This window comes from Oryx dammah, unplaced genomic scaffold (assembly GCF_014754425.2).
Source record: "Oryx dammah isolate SB20612 unplaced genomic scaffold, SCBI_Odam_1.1 HiC_scaffold_21, whole genome shotgun sequence".
Lineage (NCBI taxonomy): Eukaryota > Metazoa > Chordata > Mammalia > Artiodactyla > Bovidae > Oryx > Oryx dammah.
In genome coordinates, this window is record NW_024070205.1 from 57,635,018 (window position 1) to 57,650,322 (window position 15,305).

Below are 15,305 nucleotides of genomic sequence, written 5' to 3' on the forward strand. Positions count from 1 at the left end.
AATTATTCGGTGCTCAGCCTTCTTCACAGTCCAACTCTCACATCCATACATGACTACTGGAAAAACTATAGCCTTGACTAGATGGACCTTTGTTGGCAAAGTAATATCTCTGCTTTTCAATATGCAATCTAGGTTGGTCATAACTTTCCTTCCAAGGAGTAAGCGTCTTTTAATTTCATGACTGCAATCACCATCTGCAGTGATTTTGAAGCCCCCAAAAATAAAGTCTGACACTGTTTCCACTGTTTCCCCATCTATTTCCCATGAAGTGATGGGACCAGAGGCCATGATCTTAGTTTTCTGAATGTTGAGCTTTAGGCCAACTTTTTCGCTCTCCTCTTTCACTTTCATCAAGAGGCTTTTTAGTTCCTCTTCACTTTCTGCCATATGGGTGGTGTCATCTGCATATCTGAGGTTATTGATATTTCTCCCTGCAATCTTTTTTCCAGCTTGTGCTTCTTCCAGTCCAGCATTTCTCATGATGTACTCTGCATAGAAGTTAAATAAGCAGGGTGACAATATACAGCCTTGACGTATTCCTTTTCCTTTTTGGAACCAGTCTGTTGTTCCATGTCCAGTTCTAACTGTTGCTTCCTGACCTGCATATAGGTTTCTCAAGAGGCAGGTCAAGAGGTCTGGTATTCCCATCTCTTGAAGAATTTTGCACAGTTTATTGTGATCCACACAGTCAAAGGCTTTGGCATAGTCAATAAACCAGAAATAGATGTTTTTCTGGGACTCTTTTGCTTGTGTAGTTGGATAACCTTTAAAAATTGTGAATCACGATTTGTTACATCTACTATTGATATGATATTGTACATCAACTATGTCTTAGTAACTCAACTATGTCCAATTCTTGCAACCCTGTGGACTGTAGCCCGCCAGGCTCCTCTGTCCCTGGGATTCTCACTATACTTCTATTTTTCTTAAAAAAAAAAAAAAAAAAGAACCCCAGAAAGGAGTTGGGGACCATATTATGTAGTAATAAGCACTACTTGGATTACAATGGGCAACTCAAAGAGGACTTGTATTTTGGGGTTCCAGTCATCTCAGGGAGCATGGCTAGTACATTATTATCCTTGGCCAGTACTGGAAGTCTATAATAACTGGGAAATTGTCACTTTAACCCAAAGAAAAGTGCATGTGCTTATTTCTGTCCTTAACAAAGACCTTTTTATTTCACAAAATAAATAAATAAAACAAAGTAGGGATTTCAGGTTAGTAAGATTGAGATTTGGGAATCAGAAAGCCTTTAAAGCTCCCAAATTACATCATTTAGGTACTTCTTTTACCTACAAAAAAAATCCTAGGTGGACATACCTTTAGGATTACATCACTTCCCATGTTTCCCCCCAAATCTATAATCCCAAACTTCACACAGGATTAGTCTGAAGAGATGGCAACAGTCACCACTGGGAGCCAACACCTCTGTTAAAACTGTGTGGATTAACAATATGAGTTCAGTGAACTGAGGAGAAGCCTGATATAATTCATGCAGAATTAAGTCAGAATTCATTCTCTTTCTCAGAGGGGAAGGTGAGGTGAGAAGTGAAGTGATGAAGGAAAAAAAATATGTATGTGGTTGCTTAATTGACTTGTACTCATTTATAAGCTACAACCTATTGCTTTTATTCTTTTCATATGTTCTTGAACTCTTCAAAATTCTCAGAGGAATAACACCATATAAGTACAAAAGCATGATGATACACTGCTGTTATTTCCATCCCCATTAAGCCTGCTATAATGGTCTTCATGAGTCAGGGGGAGATGGTGTTGTTTTTCTTAGCATGGAAATCTTCAAAATATCAAGGAGAGGGTGGTTTAGACAATGTCTCAGAATTTCTTTTTTCAGGAGCTGTGACTTACCAATGTTGTTACAAAGAGCAAAAAAAACGGAGGGTAGAATGGGGGCGAGTGAATCTATATGACAAATCTTGTAGTACAAGTGTTTGTGGTTAACCGAGAAACACATTATGAGTCAAACCTTTGGAAAGAGGTGAGTAATTAAAGACAAATGCTATGACATAATCATTTACACACAGCAGAAATATTTTAGATTAAATCTGGCCTGACCCACTGCTCGGCAAGTGTTATCATGGATTCTTGAGAAGTATTCATTTATTTACTTTCTAATTTGGCCCATATGTTTTATTGAAAACAAAAAAATTTGTATTTCCCAGAGGAAATAGGCTGAGTCCGGCGATGGTTAATAAGGTTGGTGTATTCGGGAACAGACCCCTCGAGTGCACCCGCAAACCTGATGAACTAAATGTCAGCTGGAACACACCTCATTGGAAAAAAGGCAAGGAGTTTTGCTATAAGCCCTTTTACTGAAATAAATTCTCATATTTAAGATGGTTACTATGTGTTCCTCGAGATAATTCAGAGAAACGTCAGTTAAACCAATCATTTTGCCATGATAATGAAAATCATATTGACTGAGTTTTTAGCTTTGCTACTCTTCAACTGGCCCCCAAACATGCAAACACGCACACACACACACACACACACACACACATACACACACACACTTTTTGGCCTCATCCTGTGTTCAGTCGCCACCAATATCAGCCTGATATCAAGAAACCAGTTTTTGGAGCAAAAACAGAATCTAGCTTCCCTCCATTCTTAATCCCAGCTCTATAATATAAAACATGCCATGTAACTCCAGGAGATGGCTTCATGGTTTTCCAAATGCTTAAATTTTAGCTGCTGCTTTTATTAAATGCAGGAAACAGGATTGGGGATGGGGCTTCGGGGGACAGAAAGAGACTGAGTCTCTACCTTTTATTCTTTTTCTTTGGGTAGATGTGGAATCATTACAGTAGGTAGGTCTTCTGCAGAATGAAACTATAGTAGGTTCTGTTTGGTGAGCTGACCCATTTCTTTCAGGAACGTCGGAACATTCTATCAAAGAGCAATATATCTGTCCCAGGGAAGGAGAAACCATGGTAACACTCATCCCTAGCAGAGAGAAAGACACTTAGAATTCAGGGCCCTAAACCCACGAGTCACAGGGTGAGGATTAAGTATTAGAAACTGGCATGCATTTCTCTTGCAGGTTAATTATTTCCTAGGCACAATACTACGGCCACTGTTCTTTTGCAGGGTAAAGCATGAATGTGTGTTCCTGGAGAAACACACATTTACAGCTGGTGGTGAAAAAAAAATTATATATATGGCACAACAACTATAAAATAAGATATTAGAGTTGGTGATAAAGACAACAGTCCTCCTTGACCAGTTAACTGTATTCCTGGTAACTCTGCTGACTGGCCCAAACTTGACAGAGGAGGCTTACGTCACAGTCTTTAAAAAATTATTGTTTGATACACATGAGTTTGTTGTCTACATCTGTGTCTCTATTTCTGCTTTGCAAATAAGCTCATCTGTAGCATTTTTCTAGATTCCACATATATGCCATATTATACAACATTTGCTTTTCTATGGATACCAAGGGAGGAAGACAGGATGGGATGAATTGGGAGGTTGGGATTGACATAAATACCCTGCTATGTATAAAATAGGTAACGAATGAGAACCTACTATATAGCACAGGGAGCTCTGTGGTGACCTAGAGGGAAAGGAAACCAAGGAGAGGAGATATAGGTTCACGTGTAGCTGATTTACTTTGCTGTACAGCGGAAACGAATGCAACCTTGTAAAGCAACTATACTTCAATAAAAATTAATTTAAAAAATTGTGCGAATGTATGTAGGTGTGTGTTTGTGTGTACACAGGCATGGGTATATTTCTTCCCCCAAGTTGAAAACATCTTTCCCATCAGTACTGTTATATGGGAGAGGTAAAAGCCACTGGATGAACCTACTGTACTTTTCCTCTAGGGCCCTTATGATTGTTTTTGCCTTTGCTCTCATCCTTTCTAAATTGCCTCTGTTATTATTGAGGCTTATATTACACATTGTTGAATGAGCGCCAGCCCCATGGGAACCACAGTTTTCAGTCCATGGGTCACTGTGGTATCTGTTTTGTTTGACGCAGTGGTAACAAAGCCCAGAGTCAAGGTAGCATACTCACGAGAAAAGTGGGCAGAGGTTTCACTATACCACAAGACACAGGTGGGGCACTCGGCCCATTTCAGCTATTGCCAATCTCGTGGGACACAGGAAAATGGGCTGGGGTGCTTCACTGCTTGCTGTTTGCCTCAGTGTCTTTACCCTTTATCTTTCCCAAAGCCAGCTATTTGCTGGAAGAGAATAAAGCTTCTCGGGAGAGTAGGACTGTTGGCAGGCAGGCAGTACAGGGGTCTAAGTTCCACTTACCTCTCTCCTACTTTCTCCTCCTTCTCCCTCCTATATTTTATCTTTGTTTTTTTCACCACTCCCCCAATCCCATGACCGACTAAACCTTAATCCATATGTTTTCACCTGCAGCTTTTCACAGTGCACTTTGTGACTTTTCCCCAGACGTTTCTGTGTTTCAGGAAAGAACAATAGGCCTTCTGTGTATACATTCGACAGTCAGGCCAGGTCTTGGATTGTTTAGTTAAATAGTTATACTTGCTTATAGGAGTTAATGAATAAAACAAGGTCTGGATTTCACTGGTATCTTTGAACTTCAAGTCTTACATTTCACACCAGGAGCCAATTTCACACAGAACTTTCCTATTTTAACACCTAAGATCAAAGAATAACAGCATTACTTAAACAAACTGGCATTTAGAATATAGCATTAAAATGTAAAATTGAGGTTAGCTTCAGATTTTCGATTTTCCCTTGCTGCAATGTTTAGGTGTTTGATTTTTAATTTGAACATGTATCTAGGCTCTTAAAAGATCAGAAACAATAGAATTCTGAATAATTGCGACGGAATACAGGGCTCAGTGAGGAAGAGAAAAATAACAAATAGGAACCCTAAGACTCCTGATTTGTTTTTTTCTCAGATGTAATACATTTTAAAGTTGGAGAAAAACCTCTGTAAACTATTGCCTTCTTTATTTCTCGGGAGTTTCAAGTAAACAATTTTTCCTTGATTTGCTTGATTTTTGGAAGAATGCTTAAAAGTGTGACAAAAGGATATTTTGCCAGAAAGGGACAATACATTCCATTATGTATATCCTAATGTTATCTGATTCCAAAATCATTGCATGAGGGTTTTTACACCTCCCTAAATTATTCACCTCATTGTCTTAAAGAATGACTTTACTTTTGACTTTTGTATCCATCCCAGAGCTGCAGCACTCTTTTTAAAGTCAGCCTGGATAAATTTATCAGCTGATGAGAGAGTTGAGAGATCGGGTTTTATACAGATGTGTTTAAATCATTACTATATTACAGTCAGATTCTGTAATCTGGGGGCTTTAGGATGTTTCCCAGTGTGGGTAAACACCATTGTGGATAAACCTGGTAATAATTTTACCAAGGGAAGTCATGCTCTAGAGTGAGGAGAGTTCTAAGACTCTAAGGGGAAGTGAGGGGCTTGGGAAGATAGTTTCTACATGAGTATTTCTAGGCCAGTTTTTGTTATTCCACAAAATACAACTTAGATGTGCTAAACAGAATCAATCGTGTTTCTCTTACCTTCCATATTCTGTTCAATTTTATGCAAGGCATTGGAGCTCCAATTCAGCAAGAAATGGTTACTTCTAGTTTCCGATGTTGGGGAAGCACTGCTTTGCTCTGGGGTATGCTAGTGTTCAACCACAATCCATCATGCCATCATTCCCACTTCACATGATAGTTCTCTCTTTTACTTTCCCTCTTTCTTATCTCTTTGAATGAAGCCTAACTTTTACCTCTGGCAAACTCCTAGGAGGAGCCCCCAAACCAGTCTCGGAAACTTGTTGAATGAGCCTGGTTCATGTTCTCACTATGTCAGCAATGTGATGCTACCACTAACCACTTTGGGGTCTGCATGCTATCAAATCAACTCCCCCTCCCCCACCAAAAAAGGAGCTTCCTGTTTGCTCATGTGGTCGATCCTGATGACCCAGGGAAAATCAGATGACTCTGTTCACTGGGGATAGGAAGGACTATGTCTGGCTTCCAGAGGATTCTCAGGGCATCTTTTCACATTCCATGACCCACAGCAAAAAAATGAATGGAAAATGATGGCAACACAAAAATGGCAGCACCAGTTAGGAATGGAGCTTTGTTTCCCTTTAGCAGGTAAGGAACCAAATTCGCTGAGGAGCTGAAGGATAAGAAAACATGTAATATAGAGTGGAGGGAAGAAATGAGAAATATCTACTATGGCCTCGTGACTACTGGCAAACCAAGAACTATAGCAAGCATGCATATTTACTTCCTTGTTTATTGTGTTGTATGGCTTATACACTGGTAATTTTCTTCCCTTTTTCTTCCTATTTATTATGTAAGGATTATTTATTTGTCAGCTCATTTTAAAGTTTAGTGTTTAGGTTACAGAATGTTCTGCTGAGACTGAGACTGGATTATGAAAATAAGGAATATCTGGGCTTCCTTGGTGGCTCAGTAGTAAAGAATCATCCTGCCAGCGCAGGAGATAAGGATTTGATCCCTAGTCTGGGAAGATCCCTCTTCAGAGACCTGGGTCCCAACTTTCCAAGGTCTTTCTTCTGAGTCCTGGCAGTCAGTCAACACAAGTCCTGAGGCCTGAGTCCAGGCCATCTGAGATGTCTTCTGAAGTTAGAAGGTTCAAACTTCTAACCTCTTCGTTTCCCCAGGCCCTGCTTCCTGCAGCACTCTGGGTTACCGCCATCTTCCTCATTTGCTTTTTAGTTCTCCAAAACCTGTTGAACATTCCCTGTATTATATTATCTCTGCTGAAACATGGATTCTGTTTTCTTGACTGGACCTTGCCTGGAAAAAAATTGAACTACTTAAAAAAGTAGTTGAAAGTCTTTTCAAATCTAACTACTTGAAAATCTGTCTACTTTCACTTGAAAAAGGACAGACTAGGAAGCAACCTCGAGGGGTCACTTGTCCAAATCATATGCCATATTCCCATGGAAAGGAAACCAGGGCCCCCTCCACTGGCAGTGGGCTGAATTCCTTGGTCAACCCACCTGTCAGCCTTTATCTGTTCTCTGGGAATATTTCCCTGTTCATTTTCCCAGGGACTACTGGGGGTTCTCCACTTCCTCTTGGTGAGTGTGTGAGGACAAGGTGATCTCATTAGGGAATGAGCAATCCTAGGACTTCCTTCATTAGCTTTGCCTTTGTCTAAGCACACAATTCCCTGATGACCTTGGTCAAATTTTATTCTATTTTATTCATTCAACTCAAGGGCTACTAAGCAATGCTAAAGCTATTATTGTGGGTTGTAGTCTTTGAGCCTGGAATTTGGCATGAGTATTTCTCTTTTTTTGACCAAAGTCCGCAGTTCTCTTATTATTAGCAAGTATATGCTAGTCACATCAGTGAATAATGGGATTATTCACATTATTTTAGATCAGTTTACAGCTGAGTAGGGGAGGGATTAGAATGGGCAAAAAAAATGAGCAAATTGGGTGTTTTAACTTAGTTCTGGCTGCAGTGAAAAAAGGTAACCCTGATTTCAGTGTGAGTTGATAAGAGGATGTTTTACACTCAGTGAGGCAGGGAAAACTTCCTAGTGAAGAGAACTTGAGCTGATAGTAAGACAAAGGGAATGAGGAACACTCTGGGTGATGGAAAGTCAGAGAAGTAGGACAAGTATTAATTGTTCTGCAAAACTGGGCAAAGGAAAGGGAAGAATCTACTTTTTTTAAATTTTAACTCAAAAGAAATCTAGTTCAAGCTCATACATATCAGATTAGCCAAACATTCATTATCTCTGCCTTGTAATTCCTCGTTTTTCTGAGTTTCCTAATACTCCAAAAACTTACACATTCCAACAGGAGGTCATCACTCTGTCTAATGACCCAAGAGTGACGAGCCTGGGGTCTAGTCAGTCTGTTACTGCTTTTGCTTCTTCTGCCACTTGGTGACACTGTTGACAACTGGACTTACAGTCCACAGGGATGCTGACGTGTCAGAGGCCTGCTGGTAAGGATCTTGGAGGATGGAGGATCTACCTCTCAGAATCAGCCTCAGCAGAGCAAGGGGGGCCTAGGAGCAAAGCTCTTAACCTTCGGTCTTTAGGTTCCATACAGAATCATTTTCTGAGATGACAGCTTCAGCAGGAGTGTGCTGTCAGGATGGAAGCAAGTATTTGTCCCCTGCAGGTCTAGAATTTCTGATTTCTTTCTTCCCTACAGACTGATATCACCAGAGGTCAGATAGATTTTCTTTTTCAATTCTGGAAATAGATAAGTACTTTTGACCCACTCTTCCTTGGACAATTAGAGTAGCTGCCTACTTCCTCGTGGCTACCTCATGTTTCTCCAGACTGTGAGTATATATAGTTCTCTCTATACCATCCCCTATTTGAATTGAAAGTTCTACATCCAGTTCCTGAAGATTCCTTACTCTTCTGAAGATGATCAAAGTGACCTCCTACAATCACTTTCAGAATAGCAAAAAGGAAAAAAAAAAATCCAAATTAAATATTCAGCAAGACCACAGAAACTTTAGGACTGAAAATAATTTAAAGAAATAGAATATGGTGGTTTGGGGGATAGTAAAACATGAGATAGTGACACAGGAAAGAACTTGCTGCCATGCTAAAGAGTTTGAGCTTACATCTGAAGGAAGTGGATAGTTCATGAAGGATTTAAGTGGCATGAAGTATTTGAATTTTAGAAACTTGCTCTTGCACTAGTGTGGAGGACTGACTGTAGAAGGCAAGCTTGTAAATATTTAACAAGAAATTGTATCATGACTTTAATTTTATTAGTACAAGTCTTCTTCAACTCATTAGGGTCGAAATTGGTAGAAGCATTTACCCCTAAAGAGATTCCCTCGTGACTCAGAGGGTAAAGAGTCTGCCTGCAATGTGGAAGAATGAGTTTGATCCGAGTTGGGAAGGTTCCCTGGAGAAGAAAATGGAAACCCACTCCAGCATTCTTGCCTGGAAAATCCCATGGATGGAGGAGCCTGGTGGGCTACAGGGCTACAGTCCATAGGGTCGCAAAGAGTCAGACACAACTGAACAACTTCACTTTCGCTTACACTAAAGAGTGATTGATTCTTTGAGCTAGACCTCTCTTTATGAACACATGGAATGTAGCTTATCACCAAATTGTCCCATAAAGGAATTTTTTAATCAGAATTTTTCTTAAAGTATGTGTCTACCTATATTTGTTATTAAATATATTGTTTCAAAATATAAGGCAGTTAAATGATTTCATCAGCTACTAAGGATCAGGTCAGTTCAGTTCATTTCAGTCACTCAGTCATGTCTGACTCTTTGAGACCCCATGAATCACAGCATGCCAGGCCTCCCTGTCTATCACCAACTCCTGGAGTTCACTCAAACTCACGTCCATCGAGTCGATGATGCCATCCAGCCATCTCATCCTCTGTCATCCCCTTCTCCTCCTGCCCCCAGTTCCTCCCATCATCAGGGTCTTTAGTTCATCCTTATCTTTTGAAGACAGAAACCCTAAGTTTGTTCTTGTTTATTTCTAAATTTGTGCTCTTTCCTCATTTCTTTCTGACACTTTGCCAATATCTGCTAATACTTTTGTAATATTTGTAATTACCAGAACTCCCAATAGTTCATATCTTGGAACTAGAGATGGGTGAAACCAGCTGTATTGGGGGTTTGGTGAACATCTGGAACTATTTTTCAAATCGTGTTTGGGGTTCAAGGAAAACCAAAACATATTCATATTTTACCAAGAACTTTATTTCCACCTCAATTTTAAAATGATGTCTATTTTAAGGGAAATTTAATCCATATGTTACTAAATTCCTTACACTTACCTCATCAAAATTTGGTTCTGTAAGAGCTATTTGATGTGCAAAAAGCCTTGGGAGTTATTTTATGAAATTTTTTTTTAAGAGAAAAATTTTTTTTAGAAACAGGAAGTCAAATTTGCTAGGTGAAGATTGACTCAAGTGTACATTTTGCCAACTGTAAATTGCTTAATCAGCCAAAAGACCTGAATTTCATGCAGAAATTTTACTTGTCAAAATTTTGTGAATCCTGCTGATGTTAACATTAATATTTTTTCATTTGCTATTTCACATCATCTTAACTATTCTTGCCAGGTACTAATTTCTATAATAATATTGTCTTACTTTTAACATAAAAACTCATTCTTAGTTTTAAATTAAATTTGAGAGTCCCAGTAATATCCAAAATTTCATACTTCTCATTTCTGCTAAGATTTGCTTATGTTACCACTCAGTTCAGTTCAGTTCAGTCACTCAGTCATGTTTGATTCTTTGTGACCCCATGAATTGCAGCACACCAGGCTTCCTTGTCCATCACCAATTCCTGGAGCTTACTCAAACTCATGTCCATTGAGTCACTGATGACATCCAACCATATCATCCTCTGTCGCTCCCTTCTCCTCCCGCCCTCAATCTTTCCCAGCATCAGGGTCTTTTCAAATGAGTCTTCTCATCAGGTGGCCAAAGTATTGGAGTTTCAGGTTCAGCATCAGTTCTTCCAGTGAATATTCAGGACTGATTTCCTTTAGGATGGACTGGTTGGATCTCCTTGCAGTCCAAGGGACTCTCAAGAGTGTTCTCCAACATCATAGTTCAAAAGCATCAATTCTTCAGCACTCAGCTTTCTTTATAGTCCAAATCTCACATCCATACATAACTTCTGGAAACCATAGCTTTGACTAAATGGACATTTGTTGGCAAAGTAATGTCTGCTTTTTAATATGCTGTCTATGTTGGTCATAACTTTTCTTCCAAGGAGCAAGAATCTTTTAATTTCATGGCTGCAATCACCATCTGCAGTGACTTTGGAACCCAAAAATATACAGTGTCTCTGTTTCCATTGTTTCCCCATCTATTTGCCATGAAGTGATGGGACCAGATCCCATGATCTTAGTTTTCTGAATGTTGAGCTTTAAGCCAACTTTTTCACTCTCCTCTTTCACTCTCCTCAAGAGGCTCTTCAATTCTTCATTTTCTGCCATAAGTGTGGTGTTATCTGTGTATCTGAGGTTATTGATATTTCTCCCAGCAATCTTGATTCCAGGTTGTGCTTCATCCAGCCTGGCATTTTGCATGATATACTCTGCATTTAAGTTAAATAAGCAGGGTGACAATATACAGCCTTGACATACTCCTTCCCCAATTTGGAACCAGTCTGTTATTCCACATCCAGTTCTAACTGTTGCTTCTTGACCTGCATACAGATTTCTCAGGAGGCAGGTCAGGTGGTCTGGTGTTTCCATCTCTTTAAGAATTTTCCACAGTTTATTGTGATCCACACAGTCAAAGGCTTTCGCATAGTCAGAGGCGTTGGCATATTGAGTATCGACTATATACAAGGAAAGAAAGGAAACAAATGTTACCACTGATATAAACCTTATAGGATCCACCCTTCTTTTTTTTTAAAAAAAAAAAACACACCTTATCAAAAATGTAGTAAGTATTTCTTCTGGTATTCAGATACTTCTCTGAGTCACTCTTTTTTACACAGTGTTCAGCGAGTTGCTTGCAACAGAATTAGCTAGAATATTTGTTAAACATGAAGAGCCAGGACTTTCCTGGTGCCTCAGTGATTAAGAATCTGCCTGTCAGTGTAGGAGACATGGGTTCAATTTGTGGCCTGCGAGGATTTCACAGGCTGTGGAGCAGCTAAGCCCCTGTGCCAGCACTACTGTGTGCCCTAGAGCCTATGCTCCAAAACAAGAGAAGCCACTGCAAAGAAAAGCCCGTGCGCCACTACTAGAGAGTAGCCCCCATTCGCTGCAACTAGAGAAAGCCAGCATACAGCAACAAAAGCCCAGCACAACCAAAACAAACAAAATGAAAATATGTATATAACCATATGTGAAACAGATCGCCAGTCTAGTTTCGATGCATGAGACAGGGAGCTCAGGGCCGGTGCACTGGGACAACCCTGAGGGATGGCATGGGAAGGGAGGTGGGAGGGGGGTTCAGAATGGGGGACACATGTACACCCATGGCTGATTCATGTCAGTGTGTGGCAAAAACCACTACAATATTGAAAAGTAATTAGCCTCCAATTAAAATAAACAAATTAATTTAACAAAAAATTTTAAAAAAAGAGTCAGTAGCTCTTTTCAAACCTGAGAGTCAAACACTCGGTTTTAATGGATCCATAAAGGCCAAAGCTGACAGTATATCAATACATGAAATAACGTATGTGCAAAATCTAAAAACTATAAGATGCTATAGAAATGTATTCTTGTGACTAACATTTATTGAGTATCGACTATATACAAGGAAAGAAAGGAAACGGATGTTACTGAGTGTTTGCTATACAGCAGGCTTCATATAGATTTACCATCTCATTTAAACTTATCTAATCATTACAGGTGGTGCAGTGGTAAAGAATCCATCTACCAACGCAGGAGATGTCAGAGACCCAGGTTTGATCCCTGGGTTAGCTGGATCCCCTGGAGGAGGGCCTGGCAACCCATTCCAATATTCTTGCCTGAAGAATCCCATGAACAAAGGGGCCTAGTGGGCTACAATCCATGGGGTCACAAAGAGTCAGACACAACTGAAGTGATTTAGCACGATCATTACAAGGTGGGTGTTTTGGTTCTTTTTTTCAATTTTATAAATGGGGAGAAAGTGAGGCTAATAGAGTTAGTGGCCCAATTGGTAGCCATTCTTTTCTTCTTGACAAACAGAGTACAAAATTTCTCTATTGTGGATCTCATACAATGGTGATATTTCTTAGCTCTCATTCTTGGTTGGGCTTCTCAGGTGGCGCTAGTGGTAAAAAAAAACATGCTTGCCAAGTGCAGGAGACTTAAGATAAGCAAGTTCCACCCCTGGGTCAGAAAGATCTCCTGGAGGAGGGCAATGCAAACCACTCTAGCATTCTTGTCTGAAGAATTCCACAGACAGAGGAGCCTGGTGGGCTACAGTCCATAGCGTCACAAAGAGTTGGACACGACTGAAGCGACTTGGCATGCACGCACAAGGAGACCTCCTGGGTAGGGCTTCTGGGAGAGCTGGTAAGAGAAGGTGCTTCTCTTTAGTCCTAGCCTTTTCCATTTAGCCTTTCCCTTTCCTTCTTGAACTTGGAAGTGGAACATCCGTCCTGTGATTGCACAGCAGCTCAGATGAGGACAGATGCCATCGTTTCAGAAGGTCTTTGACACGTGAGAAGAATAAAAACACGTATTTGTTTGATGCAAAGCCTAGTACTCTGAGGTTAGAGTTTGTCCCTGGTGATCCACAACTTCCTTGTAGAGGTAGAAAGTGAATCCTTTCACTTGATTCAAGCATGCATTCTTTTACTTATGATTTTTTGGTATGCCACTCATTTTCCAAAGGTCAGAGTGCAAGGTCTTACAGTAGGTAATCTAAAGGGCTGTAAACATGAAGGAGACAGGACAATGAACTTTGCTTTCCAAAAATTTACAGACAGGCAGGCAGGATAAAGCATGGCGAAAATTACTTACAATACCAAATGGAAGAAGAGATGCTGGAAGCAAGAGACCAGTGAAGAGAGAGATTAGAGAAGAGAAAATGATGACTAAAAATCATCTGAAAGACCATCATCAGCAGTTATAGTCATAGTGAAGATTTTGGCTTAGTGTTGTTACTTAACAGCCTCCTTTCTTGCTATCTGGCAGGTGTTCAAGTAAACCACAGGAAGAATTTCTCTGTTTCCATCCCAGTTTATTCCCTTCATGTACAAATTCAACCCAAGTCTAGCTGAAGGTAGGCATTTTGTCTGCTTAGGAGTGCTGGAAAAATGGAGAAGTTTCCAGCAAAAATGCTTTAGAATAAAGAGGCAGAGAGCCCCTTGTTTATCCTTCATGATAGTTGTCTTTAAAGGTGTGCCCAGAAAATGTGCCCCAGAACACCCTTCTCTGAGCCATATCCTGAAGAACAGAAGGTAACAGCACAAGGCCTACCTGGGGGTAGCCTCCCTTGGGGGTCTGTCTACAAAACCAGGCAGTGGCTCATTGAATACAGTCTCACTGAGACCTTGCCACTTTCCCATTTCCAAAAATGGTATGATCATTGCCTTAGTTTGGGGTTTGCTTTGAGGAGAAGCACAGACAGTAGGATAAAGGATACTACAGAAGTAGGGAAAGGAATACTAGGGGCCCTGGAAAAATGTCAAAATGATGTTTATCCATGCTGAATGCACTCTTGTTTTCCTGAACCCTCTGACTCTTTCTACCTCTCAACAGATCCCAAGAAGTCCAATATCCTCTTACTCCCTGAATCATTGCAGTGTTCTTCTCCTCAAATTTCTAGTGCAATTTTCCTATACTTTCCAATGCACTAGCATTAATTCTTCCTCTTTGCTCTCTCATCACAAACCTCTTCCTTTCATAGCAGCTCAGCAAATGTTCAGAAAGCACAATGATTAAACTATCTGCCCTAAACTAAGAACAACTGATGATTCTTCTATAACCTTCCAAAAAGTCTTCCTGGTTCACAAAATGTATATTTTTATTGTATATAATTTAAAATATTGTTGGAGGAAGTATTTTTTGAGCAGAAAAAATGGATACTATTAAACATATGTTTAATCAATTCTATTTTTGGTTGAAGGATAGATGAAATATGGGAAAGGAAAAATATACAGTATCAGGCGCATAGTAGGTACTAAGAAAATGTTGACTCATGTGTTTATTCAAGCTCCCATCATGAATGTCCAATGGCCTGGATAATAATGATACATCTCTTTAACTATAAATCAGTTCAAAATTATTTAAGCCTTTTATCCTATTTACAATTTGTACTAAGTGTCTATGGTATTCACAACATCACACTAGGTGCTGTCTGAAAGAGACTGATAGAAAGTATCAAAAGACAACCTTTAAAGGGAGACTTGAGTGTAAATGATAACAAAGATGAGGATTGTTGTGGGGCTGAGGACAAGAACTGTGAGATTGTGGTGGGTTTGGAATGGGCCAGACTCCAGGTTCCAAACTATTAACATCAGAGCTACTGATAAATATTCTTCCATAAGGATAGGCTGATGGTCAGTTTGGGATCTATAGATTATAGCATCAAATACAGGACGTGTGCTCACACCTCATCATTTTTTTTCAGGTGCCATTGTTGCTTCTCATAATTTTTTAAATTCTGGGAGACAGATGGCTCTTCCACTCCATCTCATCCAGTCTGTGACTGACAAAGACTGTAGTTAAGCACAAAAGCCTACATAGCAACTCAACACCCAAGCCCATGGAGGAAGAAACAACTCAGACTAGAAGCTAAGTGAGGAGACTTCCATGCAATGATTTGATTTGATGGAGAAGATGACAGGGTGTACCCATTGTAATGCATGACAGGGTGTACCCCTGTAAT